This window comes from Geotrypetes seraphini, chromosome 2 (genome assembly GCF_902459505.1).
Source record: "Geotrypetes seraphini chromosome 2, aGeoSer1.1, whole genome shotgun sequence".
In the NCBI taxonomy this organism is placed as follows: Eukaryota; Metazoa; Chordata; class Amphibia; order Gymnophiona; family Dermophiidae; genus Geotrypetes; species Geotrypetes seraphini.
This window is the reverse complement of record NC_047085.1, coordinates 335431996-335445041: the sequence shown is the minus strand read 5'-3', so window position 1 is coordinate 335445041 and position 13046 is coordinate 335431996. Positions and strand designations below refer to the sequence as shown.

The 13046-nt window shown below is 44.3% G+C and overlaps 1 protein-coding gene across 4 annotated transcripts in view; it reads right to left on the bottom strand.

The window, feature by feature from the left end:
- The window catches only part of RALA (RAS like proto-oncogene A), a 77519-nt gene that overhangs the window by 2310 nt on the left and 62163 nt on the right, over positions 1-13046 (bottom strand). The gene's annotated exons all lie outside the window — the stretch shown is intronic.

Sequence of the window (13046 nt, the reverse complement as noted above, 5' to 3'; positions counted from 1 at the left end):
AAACTATCATGACTTGGAAAGAAAATAGCTTTTTCAAACAATTATCTATGATATTTTATTTAGATATATCAAATGCTAATTGAACAGCTTTGAAGCTCTGTAGAACACTCCCTTACATTTCAACAGTGTAACATGAAAATACTGTATAAGGGATTTGATCAGTTAGTTAGATTGTGAGCCCATCGGGACAGATAGGGAAAAACACTTGAGTATCTGAATGCAAACTGCTTAGGCTATAAGTGGTGTATAAAAGTAAAATAAACAAAAATAAAATTAATAAAAAGTTCAATTTCTGTAATTCTTTTTAATCCACAGAATATGTAATGTCAAATAGAAAAACATCTAAATAAAAATCTAAAATTAATGAAAAATATGTCAAAGTAGAAAGTATACTATATCAGTATTCAATATTTGTACAGCACACTTGAAAGGATATAAATGTGCAACAAATTGCAGTTTTCAAAAAAATGGTTACTTCTCAAATCAGGGGAAATGACTTGGGTTTATGTAATCTAGAATATATAGTTATGAATTTTTTAAAAAGTAAACAATTAAGATGTTCCAATTATAGAAACATGATGGCAGATAAAAGGCCAAATGGCCCATCTAGTCAGCCCATCTGCAGTAACTATTATCTCTTCCTCTAAGAGATCCCACGTGCCTATCCAAGGCTTTCTTGAAATCAGAAAGTGTCTGTTTCCACCACCTCTTCCAGGAGACTGTTCCACGCATCTACCGCCCTTTCTATAAAAAAATATTTCTTCAGATTATTCCAGAGCCTATCACCTCTTAACTTCATCCTATGCCCTCTCATTGCAGTATTTCCTTTCAAATGAAAGAGACTCGACTCATGTGCATTTATATTAAGTAGGCATTTAAACATCTCTCTATCATATTTTCCCTCTCCCGCCTTTCCTCCAAAGTATACAGATTGAGATCTTTAAGTCTGTCCCCATACGCCTTATGTTTACTCTATTGCAGATTTTCGTATCATCCGCAAAGAAGCAAATCTAATTCGAGCAACCCTTCAGCAATATTGTTTATAAAAATGTTAAAAAGAACAGGTCCAAGAACAGAACCTTGAGGAACACAACTGGTAACATCCCTTTCCTCAGAGCGATCTCCATTGATCACTACCCTCTGTCACCTTCCTCTCAACCAGTTCTTGACCCATCCCGAGGGCACTCAAGTTTATTTATTAGACGTCTATGTGGAACACTATCAAAACTTTGCTAAAATCTAAATACACAACATCTAGCGCACATCCTTTATCTAATTCTCTGGTCACCAAGTCAAAGAAATTGATCAGATTTGTCTGACAAGACCTACCTCTAGTAAATCCATTTTGCCTCCGGTCCTGTAAGCCACATTCCAGAAACTTGACCATTCTCTGTTTTAAAAGTGTTTCCTTTAATTTGCTTACTACAGAAGTCAAACTTACCGGCCTGCAATTCCCTACTTCTTCCTTAACAATAATAATCAGTTTATATACCGCAAGGCCGTAAAGTTCTATGCAGTTTTACAATAGTTAAAAAAATAATAATAAAAAGTTGAATAGAACTAAAAAAGTTAAAAGCCAATAATTAGAAACCCTAAAATGATCAAAATAGTGCATAATAAAATTTTTACAAATTAGCTGCCTAAATACTTCAAAAACAGATATGTTTTTAGATGTCTCTTAAATTCCCCATAAGTGTCAGTAAGCAAAAGCAATTGTTCTAAATCCTTACTTTTGTGGAAAGGGACCACATCCGCCCTTCTCCAGTCCTCCAGTACCACTCCTGACTCTTAGAGACTCGTTGAAAAAGTTACTCAGCGGAGCTACCAGAACTTCCCTAATTTCCTTCAGCACCCTAGGATGTACACCATCTGGCCCCATCGCTTTGTCTACCTTTATTTTAGCTAGCTCCTCATGAACACAAACCCTCTGAAAATCGATCAGGGTCTATTACTCCTCCATCCCTATTCACGTTTGTCTTACAAAATCATTCCTATTCCTGGTTTTGATAAGCCTCAACTTTCATATCAATCTCTCATGATTGAATCCACTCTCAAAAAATTTGCTCCTTCTAAAGTCTATGCCACAGTTCCTCCAGGCCATGAAGGCCGAACGATGGACAGATTTGGTAGGCGTCTTTACCAGAATTCCATGCTGGCTAATAGTCATCAATTACAATTTTAATTTTACTTGTAATCCTAAAAATTTGGTAAAACAAATGCCAAACTATCTCCCATCTCACAGGAAGTCAGAATTTCAGTACATGTTTAATACTCTCACTTAGCTCAGGCAGCATATGGTCCAATCTGTATACAATGCCTTTGAGTTGTCTTCTCAAGTTTCTGCAATATCTGCTGCACGTAGCTGACTCACAAGCCTTCCCTCTGACGTCAGCTCCGATATCGGAGAGAAGGTTTCCGGGACAGCTATGTGCAACGTGTGAACTGCTGCTGGCTGCGCATCCCCCCAACAAGCCGTTGAAGGCTGAAGGAGTGCGGCAAGAGGGTAACTGGGAACCTCCCCCCCCCCTGCTGACCCAGAAGGCTTTCCTCTGACGTCAGCTCTGAAACTGGAGGGAAGCCTTGTGGGTCGGCTTTGGGAGGGAGGAGAGGGGGTGTGGGCAGAGTTTCCCGGCAGCGGCTTCAGCAGGTGGGGTGGCGACAGCACGGCTTCAACGAATGGGTGGGCAGGCAGGGAATATTCTCTGTGGTGGCAATGCTGCATACCCCCAACAAGTGGCCCGCGCACCCCCAGGGGTACCCATACAATGTGTTGAGAAACACTGCACCTGCCTAGAGTATTTCTTTGAACGTCTCTTTGCCACCCCTGGGACTTGAATTTTTAAGTGCAGCTTTCTGGATTCATTGACTTTTCTTTTAAAATAAGTAAGTTTTAAGTACAATCTTTTTCTTTAAATTTTAAAGACAAATTCTGAGATCAACTGAGATCCACAGCATAAAAAAAGTGAGTAGTCCAAACCAGATGGACCCTGAGGTTCTATTTAAAATGGCCCTTTTCTGCCTGGCTTGATATATATTCACTTGAAAGACACATACAGACCTACATGAACAAACCCAAAGATTTTGCTAGATCAATGAAAAGAGGCTCTCAACACCAGTTGCTGCATGTTTTGAATCTAATAATGCTGCCATTGAGGCTCTGGCAAATTCTTTTGTCCTGGAGAGAAGTCACAAAGCTACACATGCTGTATTTGAATTCCAGGTTTTGAATCATTCCCATAAAGCACAGTTACTTACCGTAACAGTTGTTATCCAGGGACAGCAGGCAGCTATTCTTAACATATGGGTGACGTCATCGACGGAGCCCGGATGCGGACAGCCTCGCAAGCAATCTTGCTTGTAGAAACGTAGAAGTTTTGAGTCAGCCGCACCGCGCATGTACGAGTGCCTTCTCGCCCAGGACAGGGCAAATCTCCTCAGTTCAGATAGCTAGCAGAGAAGCCAACCAGGGGAGATGGGTGGGTTGTGAGAATAGCTGCCTGCTGTCCCTGGATAACTATTACGGTAAGTAACTGTGCTTTATCCCAGGACAAGCAGGCAGCCTATTCTCAACATATGGGTGACCTCCAAGCTAACCAGAATGGGATGGTGGGAGCATTGGCAATTTATGAGAATAAATTTTGTAATACTCTCTGGCCAAAATAGCCATCCCGTCTGGAGAAAACATCCAAACAATAGTGAGAGGTGAAAGTATGAACCGAAGACCAGGTAGCAGCTTTGCAAATTTCCTCAATAGGTGTAGATCTGAGGAAAGCTACTGAAGCTGCCATGGCTCTGACTTTGTGGGCTGTGACTCGACTCTGTAGATGCAGTCCAGCCTGGGCATAGCAGAAAGAGATACAAGCAGCCATCCAGTTGGAGATGGTACGCTTAGAGATGGGATGTCCCAACTTGTTTGGATCGAAGGAGACAAAAAGTTGAGGAGCTACAATAACCCCCTGAGATGTTGAATCTTTGATGAGCTAGTCGTCTAGGTAGGGGAACACCTGAAGACCAAGGTTCCTTAGAGCTGCTGCTACTACCACCAGGCACTTGGTGAACACTCTGGGAGATGAAGCCAGGCCAAAGGGTAGCACTCTATATTGATAATGCAGATTCCCCACCCGAAATCTGAGATACTGACGGGAGGTCGGATAAATGGGGATGTGAGTATAAGCCTCCTTGAGATCCAGAGAACATAATCAATCATTCTGATCTATAAGGAGGTAAAGGGACGCCAGATACAACATGCAAAATTTTTCTTTGACTAAAAATTTATTGAGAGCCCTGAGATCCAAAATGGGTCTCAGATCGCCTGTCTTCTTCGGAACAAGGAAGTAACGGGAGTAAAACCCCCTGCTCTGCTGTTCCAAAGGAACTTCCTCGATGGCATGGAGATGAAGCAGAACTTGAGCTTCCTGAAGAAGGGCGGTCTGGGATAGATTGGAAGGAACCTGAGTGGAACCTGAGTAAAATGAAGAGAGTATCCTTCCCTGATTATTGACAGCACCCAGAGGTCGGATGTAATGGTCTCCATCGGTGGTAAAAATGATGGAGACAACCTCCTATGGGGGGAAGGAAGGACAGAGGTAGAATGATAGAGGTTATGCTATGTTTTAGACAGTCAAAAAGGATGCGAAGCCTAAGGTGCAGCAGAAGGCTGAGGTTTCTGTTGCTTCTATTGCTGATGTTTCTTAGAAGGTGCTCGAGTGTAAGGAGCCGCCCTTGGAGTTTAACGCCTCTGGAAAACTGGAGTAGGGCGTAAAGGTTTTGCAGGAGCTGACTTTGGCTTTGGTCTAACAATGGAAGCAAAAGATTTTTCATATTCAGACAACTTCTATGGATTCATCAAAGAAGTCATTGCCCTGACAAGAAATGTTAGCCAGACAGTCCTGAAGATTAGGATCCATGTCAATGGTGCGAAGCCAAGCCAAGCGGCGCATTGCTACAGAGAAAGCAGTGGCCCTAGCCAACAGCTCAATGGCATCATAAGATGAGTGGAGAAGATGCAATCTGAGTTGTGACAGAGTAGCAGTGACTTTTTGGAACTCGAAATGTCTATGTTGATTCAGGTTCTTCAGAAAACCTGGATAAAGATCAATATGGAACTTGAGATAAGTAACAAAGACAAAATTGTAATTGAGGAGTTTGGAGGACATCATAGCATTTTGATATAGACGGCGTCCAAACTTGTCCATGGTCTTACCCTCCCTTCCAGGAGGAACTGTAGCATAGACACTGGAAGGATGGATTCTTTTCAAAGAGTACTCCACAAGGAGGGATTGGTGAGATAACTGTGAATTCTCAAACTGTGAATTCTCAGCAATGCAGACTTCTATACCTCGAGCCCAATTTGCCTGGAACAGCATAAGGAGTCTCCAGACAACGTTTGAAAGTTTGAGACAAAAGCTTGTTAAGAGGAAGCTTAAGTGACTCTGCAGAAGGATGAGGTAGATGCATGACCTCGAGATACTCCTTAGAGTATTTAGAACCAGCATCTAACTGAATTTCCAGGTCATCAGCCATCTGACGAAGGAAGGAAGAGAAAGACAGCTAATCCGCCAAGGCTCTGCCTCGTGAGGGACTCGATGACCTCGAGAACGAAGGTGAAGCCTCTCTGGAGAAGTGGCAATCCAAAGACTATGGAGACTTGGAGGAGGCAATGGATAGTAGCTGATTCCTCAGGGTCGGATAGCGGTAACCTCGAGCGAAGAGTTGGAGGTCTCGAAGATCTGGAAGGTCTGGAATGAGGCCTAGACGTAGAAAGCTGCTCTTTAGAAGAAGATCTGCGCCTTGATGGATGTCTCGATGGGCAACGAGAGTGGTGTCTGGAAGCAGGTTTCGAAGATCGAGGAGACTTTGCCCTATGTATGGAAACAGGCAATGCTGCTGGTGAATGGATATGGCTAGAAGCTGTAGATCGAAAAACAGTGGATTGGATCAGGGAATATCGAAGCAATCCCAAAGACTCTGCTCCTTTTATGGAGTGTGAGAATTCCTGTCGAGACACTCACAAAAAATCTACTCCTTGCATAGTGTGTAGATGCCAGACCAGACACTCTTCTCCTTGCTTAGAGTGTGAAGCTTCAGGTCGAGGCACAGTAAGGGACTCAACCTCGCGGGAGACTGCTGATTGCCCAGGCTGGATTACAGGAGGCAGCACTGAGGCAGAACCATATTTGCTCAATAACTGAACAAATTGCTGCTCCAACATGGTCTGGAGAGAAGCCTGCAAAGGTGGATCCACATCTGAAACTGGACCACTTGCTGAGGCTAAAGGCTCCAAGGTGGCAGTGGAGATGTGCTTGGACTTGGAGGTCTTGGAAAGCTTGAGGACCACCGCAGGAACATTTTGCTTAGGTATCTGACCTGAGGAGAGCTCAGGGGAAGATAAAGCAGGTGTACTCGAGGCTATAGATGATCCAAACGAGGTCTGATGAGGCTCGAGGTTGGAGTTGTGGAAGCAGGAGGACCTTCGCTGAAAGGTGGGACCGAGGCAGCACTTGAGGTTTTCACTGAAGAGTCCATCCTGAAGAGTTTCTCACTAAACTCGACATTTAAGGGTTCGAGGTTGAAGAGTAGCACAGCGCTCTCACAACTTCGGATTATGGTCAGGCCCAAGGCACTTGAGGCACAAACGGTGTGGGTCCGTGAGAGAAATCGCACGCTGGCACTAGCTACACTTCTTGACTGGCCAGGACAGAGGAGGGAAGATAGCCGCTGCGAAGTCAAAGGCCGCGCAGCCTGGCCCGCTAGTCAGTCAATGAAGAAAAAGTTAAAATAAGTCTTTTTTTTTTTTAAAGGAAAATAAAGAAAGTAAAACAGCTATTCGTGACTAAAAAGAACACAAACCGCGGTGAGAGAAGGTACGAAGCGAACAAAGTTCAACGCAGAGTGTCAAAGTACAGACTTCTCGGTTCATGAAAAAACTGAGAACTGAGGTAGACTCGCCCTGTGCTGGGTGGTGTGACCATTCAGGCATCGTACCCGCCAAGGTTCCGGTCAGGTCTGAAGGCAGAGTACAAAAGAAAGCTAGGAATGGAGTTGGGTAAGTTCCTTCAGTTCCTGAACCTGTCAATTTACCTGTTAACCACCAGAGGGAGCCTGATCTTTCAGAAGGGAGTTAGGTGATTCAGTATTCAGGTCACCACGGAGGAGCCCAAGAGCCACTTTGAGTCCTGCTGACACAGCTAGTTTATGGGCGTGCCCCTAGGATACAAAAACCCACAGTGGAGAACAGACAGGCAGCCGGCTAGGGAGAAGGTTTAAGCTGGTTCTCCCTGAGGATCTCCCTGGGTTTCAAGCAGGTGCAATAGGCCTACACCTATGGAAATAGAGGAAAACTGGACAAGCCAAGGAACTATCTTTGCTGGATGTGGAATTACCGATGGAAGTCCAAGAAAGCTTTCCTGAAGTTGGTGGAAACTTACCTGAGGACATGGAGGTTGGCTTGATTACTAGCTGCAAACAGTAAGTTTTGTTTTTCAAGAAACTGTTTGCCTTTGGAAACTGTGGAACTTTAGAGCTAGTTATTTGAGCTCAGAATCTTTTGGTTTTTCTGTAAAGCTGGAAGTGTCTCTGGGGAGAGGTTTTGCTGTCACCCTGGGAGAGAATTTGTGAAAGCCATCACTAGTGGTTTTTTTTTATTATCAAAACCTAAGGCACTCTCCTTTTCCCCGGCAGTACCATATTTGCTGCCGGAGGCTTTGTTCTGTTAAGGACTATCAAGTGTGAGAACTGTTGCAAAGAACTTTATTTTTGGCCTATTGGACAATCCTGTTTGGGAGCAGGAAGTACTAGCACTGAGGAGAGCTAAGCCTCAGCTGCAGTTTGGACTTTATTTTTGAACTGTTTTATTTTGTTTCCAATTTTGCATTTTGTTTTGCTGGAGTGTTTGCCTTCTGCCATTTTCATCCTTGTATATGGGGTATTGACCTTTATGTCTTGGATGAGTAAAGAAGAAATACTTTCAGTCAAACTCCTTTTTGTGTGATTTTGATTTGTGTTCCTGAGTGTGTCAGTTCAGTCCTGCAGGCTGACTTCAGTCCGGGTCACACGCTAGTGTTCTTTTCTAGAGTAACCACTTGGAGCGCTGTGGAGTCCCGGTCGGACCACAGTGGGGTTACAAGTTGTGGTATCAGGAGTGGGATCTAGCACCTCCTGCAGGAGACACAAGGAACTGCAATTAAAAAAAAAAAAAATATATATATATATATATATTTTTTTTTTTTAATTATATATATATATATATAGGTTTTTTTTGGATTTTGGACTGGTGCAGAGAGAGACATTTTCTCCCTAATTGAACTATTGAAGCTCTTTAGTTTCTGATCTGTCTGGACATTTTGTTTTGTTGGTATCTCTTGCAAACATACCTGTGACCTATCCGGAGGTGTAGTCAAGTTGTTCCAGGACCAGAAGGAGGAGTTCCAGCGAGAACGCCACAGCATATCTGTTGGAGGAGTGTAGCAAGGAGCACAGTTCCCGTTTGCAAGTGGATCAGGAAGGAGCCAAGATCCAGAGGGACCAGTGTATCCAGCCAGACCCCAACTCTGGACAGGTGATAGCACGGGCGGTGCATCCAATCAGCACGAAGTCGCAGACTCATCAGTGCCTCTGGTAAGAGTACCTAGGGGTAGCTGGTGAGGATAAGGTAGTGCTGGTTGGGGAGGACTGGAGACTGGGGAGGCTAAAAGGGGACTTACTCTGTTTGTGCGGCCACACTTGGGTTCCTTTTTTCTTGTTGTTTTTTTTTGGGGGGTCGACATCATGGAGCAGGCCCAGATGTTGGCAGCGTTAGTAGGGGAATGCCAAAGGCAGTGCAACGACCTCAAAGCCCTATTCCAGTCCAGTGAGGAGCGATGGCAGGCTAACCAGGAGGTCAAGATGAGGCAGCATAGAGAGTTAATGGTGTCCATGAAAGACCAAGCGCAAGTTTTCACCCAGATCCTGCAATAGACCACTATGCAGTCTGGAGGACAATCATTGCAAAGTATCCCAGTTCCAGCTCTGGTAGGATTGAATAATCTTACGCATGTAAATTTATGTAAGATAGAACCTGGAGACGCGCCCGATGACTTTCCGAGCTCTTTTGAGCGGATTGCCGTAGCTGCCGGGTGGCCTCCGGAGCAATGGGTGTTTAGACTATTGCCCTGTTTGGCCGGGGAGACACTAGCAGCCTTCCAGACTCTAGGTCCCGAACACGCCAGTAGTTACCCTACAGTGAAGGCCCACATACTGGATTATTTAGGGTTCACCACGGAACATTATCGGCAGAAATTTAGGGCTTCGCTGTTGTTACATGCCGAAAGATCTAAGGCATTACTGCAGCGTATAGCTAAACTCGCTGAGAAATGGCTACAGCCGGTATTAAATGATGCTACAGCCTTGTTCACATAAATTGTTAAGGAACAATTGCTGGAAGCTGTACCAAAGAATTTAAGGACTTGGATAAAAAAACAGAATTGTAGGACCCTGGGACAGGTTTTAGAAGTGCGGCTGACTCGAAACTTCTAAGTTTCTACAAGCAAGTCTGTTTGCGAGGCTGTCTGCATCCGGGCTCCATGGATGACATCACCCATATGTTGAGAATAGGCTGCCTGCTTGTCCTTGAATAATAAATGTAACATTGCAATTTCTTATTTGTCTTGTCTATTTTGACTAGATTGTAAGATATCAAACAGCGGCTGTCTTTCAAGTGATTGTGCACAGCAGTGTGTTGCAAACTTTTTAAGCTGCTGGCACACTAATCTTAGGGCTGCAGCTGGAGGGCACCCAGAAATGCACGGATGTCCTCTAGCCGCGGCCCTGAGCCTCCTATTACCACCGGTGGGGAGGGGGTGCTGCAGAAGGAGAGAAGGAAGGGGCAGAGGCTCTGGCACTGGTTGACTGACAATAGGACATGCCTCTCGTCTGAAAGGCACATCCTGTAAGCCAGGGCTGCCCAAGTCCGGTCCTCGAGATCTACTGGCAGGCCAGGTTTTCAGAATATCCACATTGAACATGCATGAGAGAGATTTGCATACCCAGAAGGCAGTGCAGGCAAATCTCTCTCATGCATATTCATTGTGGATATCCTGAAAACCTGGCCTGCCAGTAGATCTCGAGGACTGGACTTGGGCAGCCCTGCTGTAAGCTTTCAGCTGGTGACGGTACCTCTCCTCCTCGCCGGCATCTTGGAGCACACCTGGAATCCACTGATGCAAACAAGATTGCGATACACTGGTGTACAGCATATGTCTAGTAGCACTATGGAAATTAGTAATAGACTTTTAAAAATATGGCTTACGGAATTCTTTTTACAAACATCTGCAGGTGCCCACCTAACTATATTTATTTATTAAAAAATGTATATACCGCATATAACTATGCAGTTTCCATATCACAGACATAAAATCTTCTTTCCCTGCGATTACCACATATAACATAGACATGTCTAAACAACACCATTAATCATCCCTGTTATATACAATGTTTAATACAGAGAAGCAGCTGCAAAGTTCCAAAATTTATATCTGACATGGATATTATTTAAAAACACCATCCTGGAAGCCCAAATTAGATATCCCATGTATTAAAAAAAGGAAAGAAGACCAAATGGCAAACCAAATTTGTGGTTAACAAGCAAAGTGAAGTAAGCTATTAAAGCAAAAAGAAAATCCTCCAGAAAGGAGGATCAGACTGAAAATAATAGGAATCAAGTCAAATGTAAGGGGCTGATAAGGAAGGCAAAGAGACCTTGAAAAGAAGAAGATTGTATTGGAGGCAAAAATACACAGTAAAAACTTTTTTTTTAGGCAATTAGAATTAAGAACCCAAGAAAAGAATCAGTTGGACTGCTAGATCAGTGTTCTTCAACCTTTTTACACCCGTGGACCGGCAGAAATAAAAGAATTATTTTGTGGACCGGCAAACTACTAAGACCGAAATAAAAAACCACATTTCCGCCCCGTCTCCGCAAGCTCGGTCCCCACAAACCATCTGATCCCATCTGCACAAGCCTCAGTTATGATTTTATATTGAACGTATTTTAATAAAGTATAAAAAGAAACAATATTCTATACAATTGTCATTTTATAAATATAAATATTCAGAGCAAGGACCAACAAAACCCCTGTCTCCCCTCCCCTTCACATATATCCCCTCTACTATCAAGAAAACTGAACAAGCCAAATTATTACAGAATGCTACACAGAAATATCATGCTAACAGAATACTGTAGTCACACATGACAGGAATACTGTTAAGCTTTGCAGTCCTCAGTTATGTCTCTAGCAGGATATATATTTCAAATCTGATATATTGTAAGGACAAAATAGAAATAAAATGATTTTTTTCTACCTTTTGTGGTCTCTGCTTTCATCTTCTTTCCACTCTTTTCCTTCCAGCGTCTGCCCGTTCCATCCACTGTCTGGCCTCTCCCCCTTCCATATGTATCTGACTTCTTTCTATGCCCCTCTCCCCTTTCCATCCAGCCTGTGCCTCCTCTCTCCTTTTTACATCATTCATTTCAGCTTCACTGCTTTCATTTTTATCTCTCCTACACCAGATCTAGCATCTTTATCCCTCTCTCATTTCTCTGCTGACCCCCTTTCCAGCATCATTCTCTCTGTACTTTCTCATTCCTGTCTCTCCCCTTTCCCTCCTCTAATCTCTCTGCCAGCTGTTTCCTTCCTTTTTTCCTTCTCCCTTCCCTCCTCCCCCCTATCCAACAGTAGCTCTCTTCCCATCCCTTTCCCTCTTCCCCTCCCAGCAGCATCTCTCATTCTACCTCCCTCCAGGTGCAGTAGCAGCTCTCCCTTTATCCAGCAGCTTCCCAGCTTCCCAGCCTCCAACAGTGGTTTCCTCTCCTTCCAGCAGCTCTCAGTACTTGCCTGCAGCAGTGATTTCCTTAGGCAGCCTTGGGTCTATTGCGCCTCTGAGGAAAGGGGAAGTTGCCGAAGTGAATCACTGCCCTGGTAAGTACAGAGCTGCTAGGAGAGGAGACAGCCACTGTTGAAGGCTCCCCAGGATCTTATTCCTGCTGTGCCCTGCACATTCGTGATCCCCCCCCAAGCCGGCAAAAACAGCTTTGCACCACAGGCCCTGCCGCCCAAGACGAGCTGGAGGCCCCTACCCACCGCATCCTGCACGTGGGCAGACTCTCAGCACAGACGCTGCTGATGGCCCCAATCCAAACTTGCAGCTTCCCCGCGGCCCTCTTCGGCGACTCGGCAGGGGCAGCGATCAAGACAGGCTGCTGACGTCGGGACCTTCCCTCTCTGAGTCCCGCCTATTTTGTTCCAACTTCCTGTTTCCGCACAGGCGAGACTCACAGAGGGAATGTCCGATGTCGGCAGCCTGTCTTGATCGCCCGAGGCTGGGAGGAACAGAAGATTTCCGGGGCAGGAAATTTAACGGCGTCCATCTCGCCGGCCCTGCGCGGACCGGCAGGAATTTTCTGTGGACTGGCACCGGTCCGCGGACCGGCGGTTGAAGAACTGTGTGCTAGATGATCGAGGGGATAAAAGGAGCACTCAGGAAAGACAAGGCCATAGTGGAGAGAGTAAATTAAATATTTGCTTCGGTCTTCACCAAGGAAAATAATGGAGGAGATACTGGTGCCAGAAATGGTATTTGATGCTGAGTAAGAGAAACTGAAACAAATCTCTAACACTCTGGAAGATGTAATGGAGCAATTTGACAAACTGAAGATTAGCAAATTGCCTGGACAAGATGGCAAACATCCCAGAGTAATGACAGAGTTGAAAAATGAACTTGCTGAGCTATTGTTAGTAATTTGTAATTTATCTCTAAAATCCAACATGGTACTGGAAAGCTGGAGGGGTGGCCAACATAACACCAGTTTTTAAAAAAGTCTCCAGAGGTGATCTGGAAAATTATAGACTGGTAAGTCCGACATTGATGCTGGACAAAATGGTAGAGACAATAAAGAACAAAATTACATACATAAGCATGGATTAATGAGACAAAGCTAACATGGATTTAGTTAAGGGAAATCTTTTATCACCGATCTACTACATTTCTTCAAAGGAAATTTTTTTAAGGGC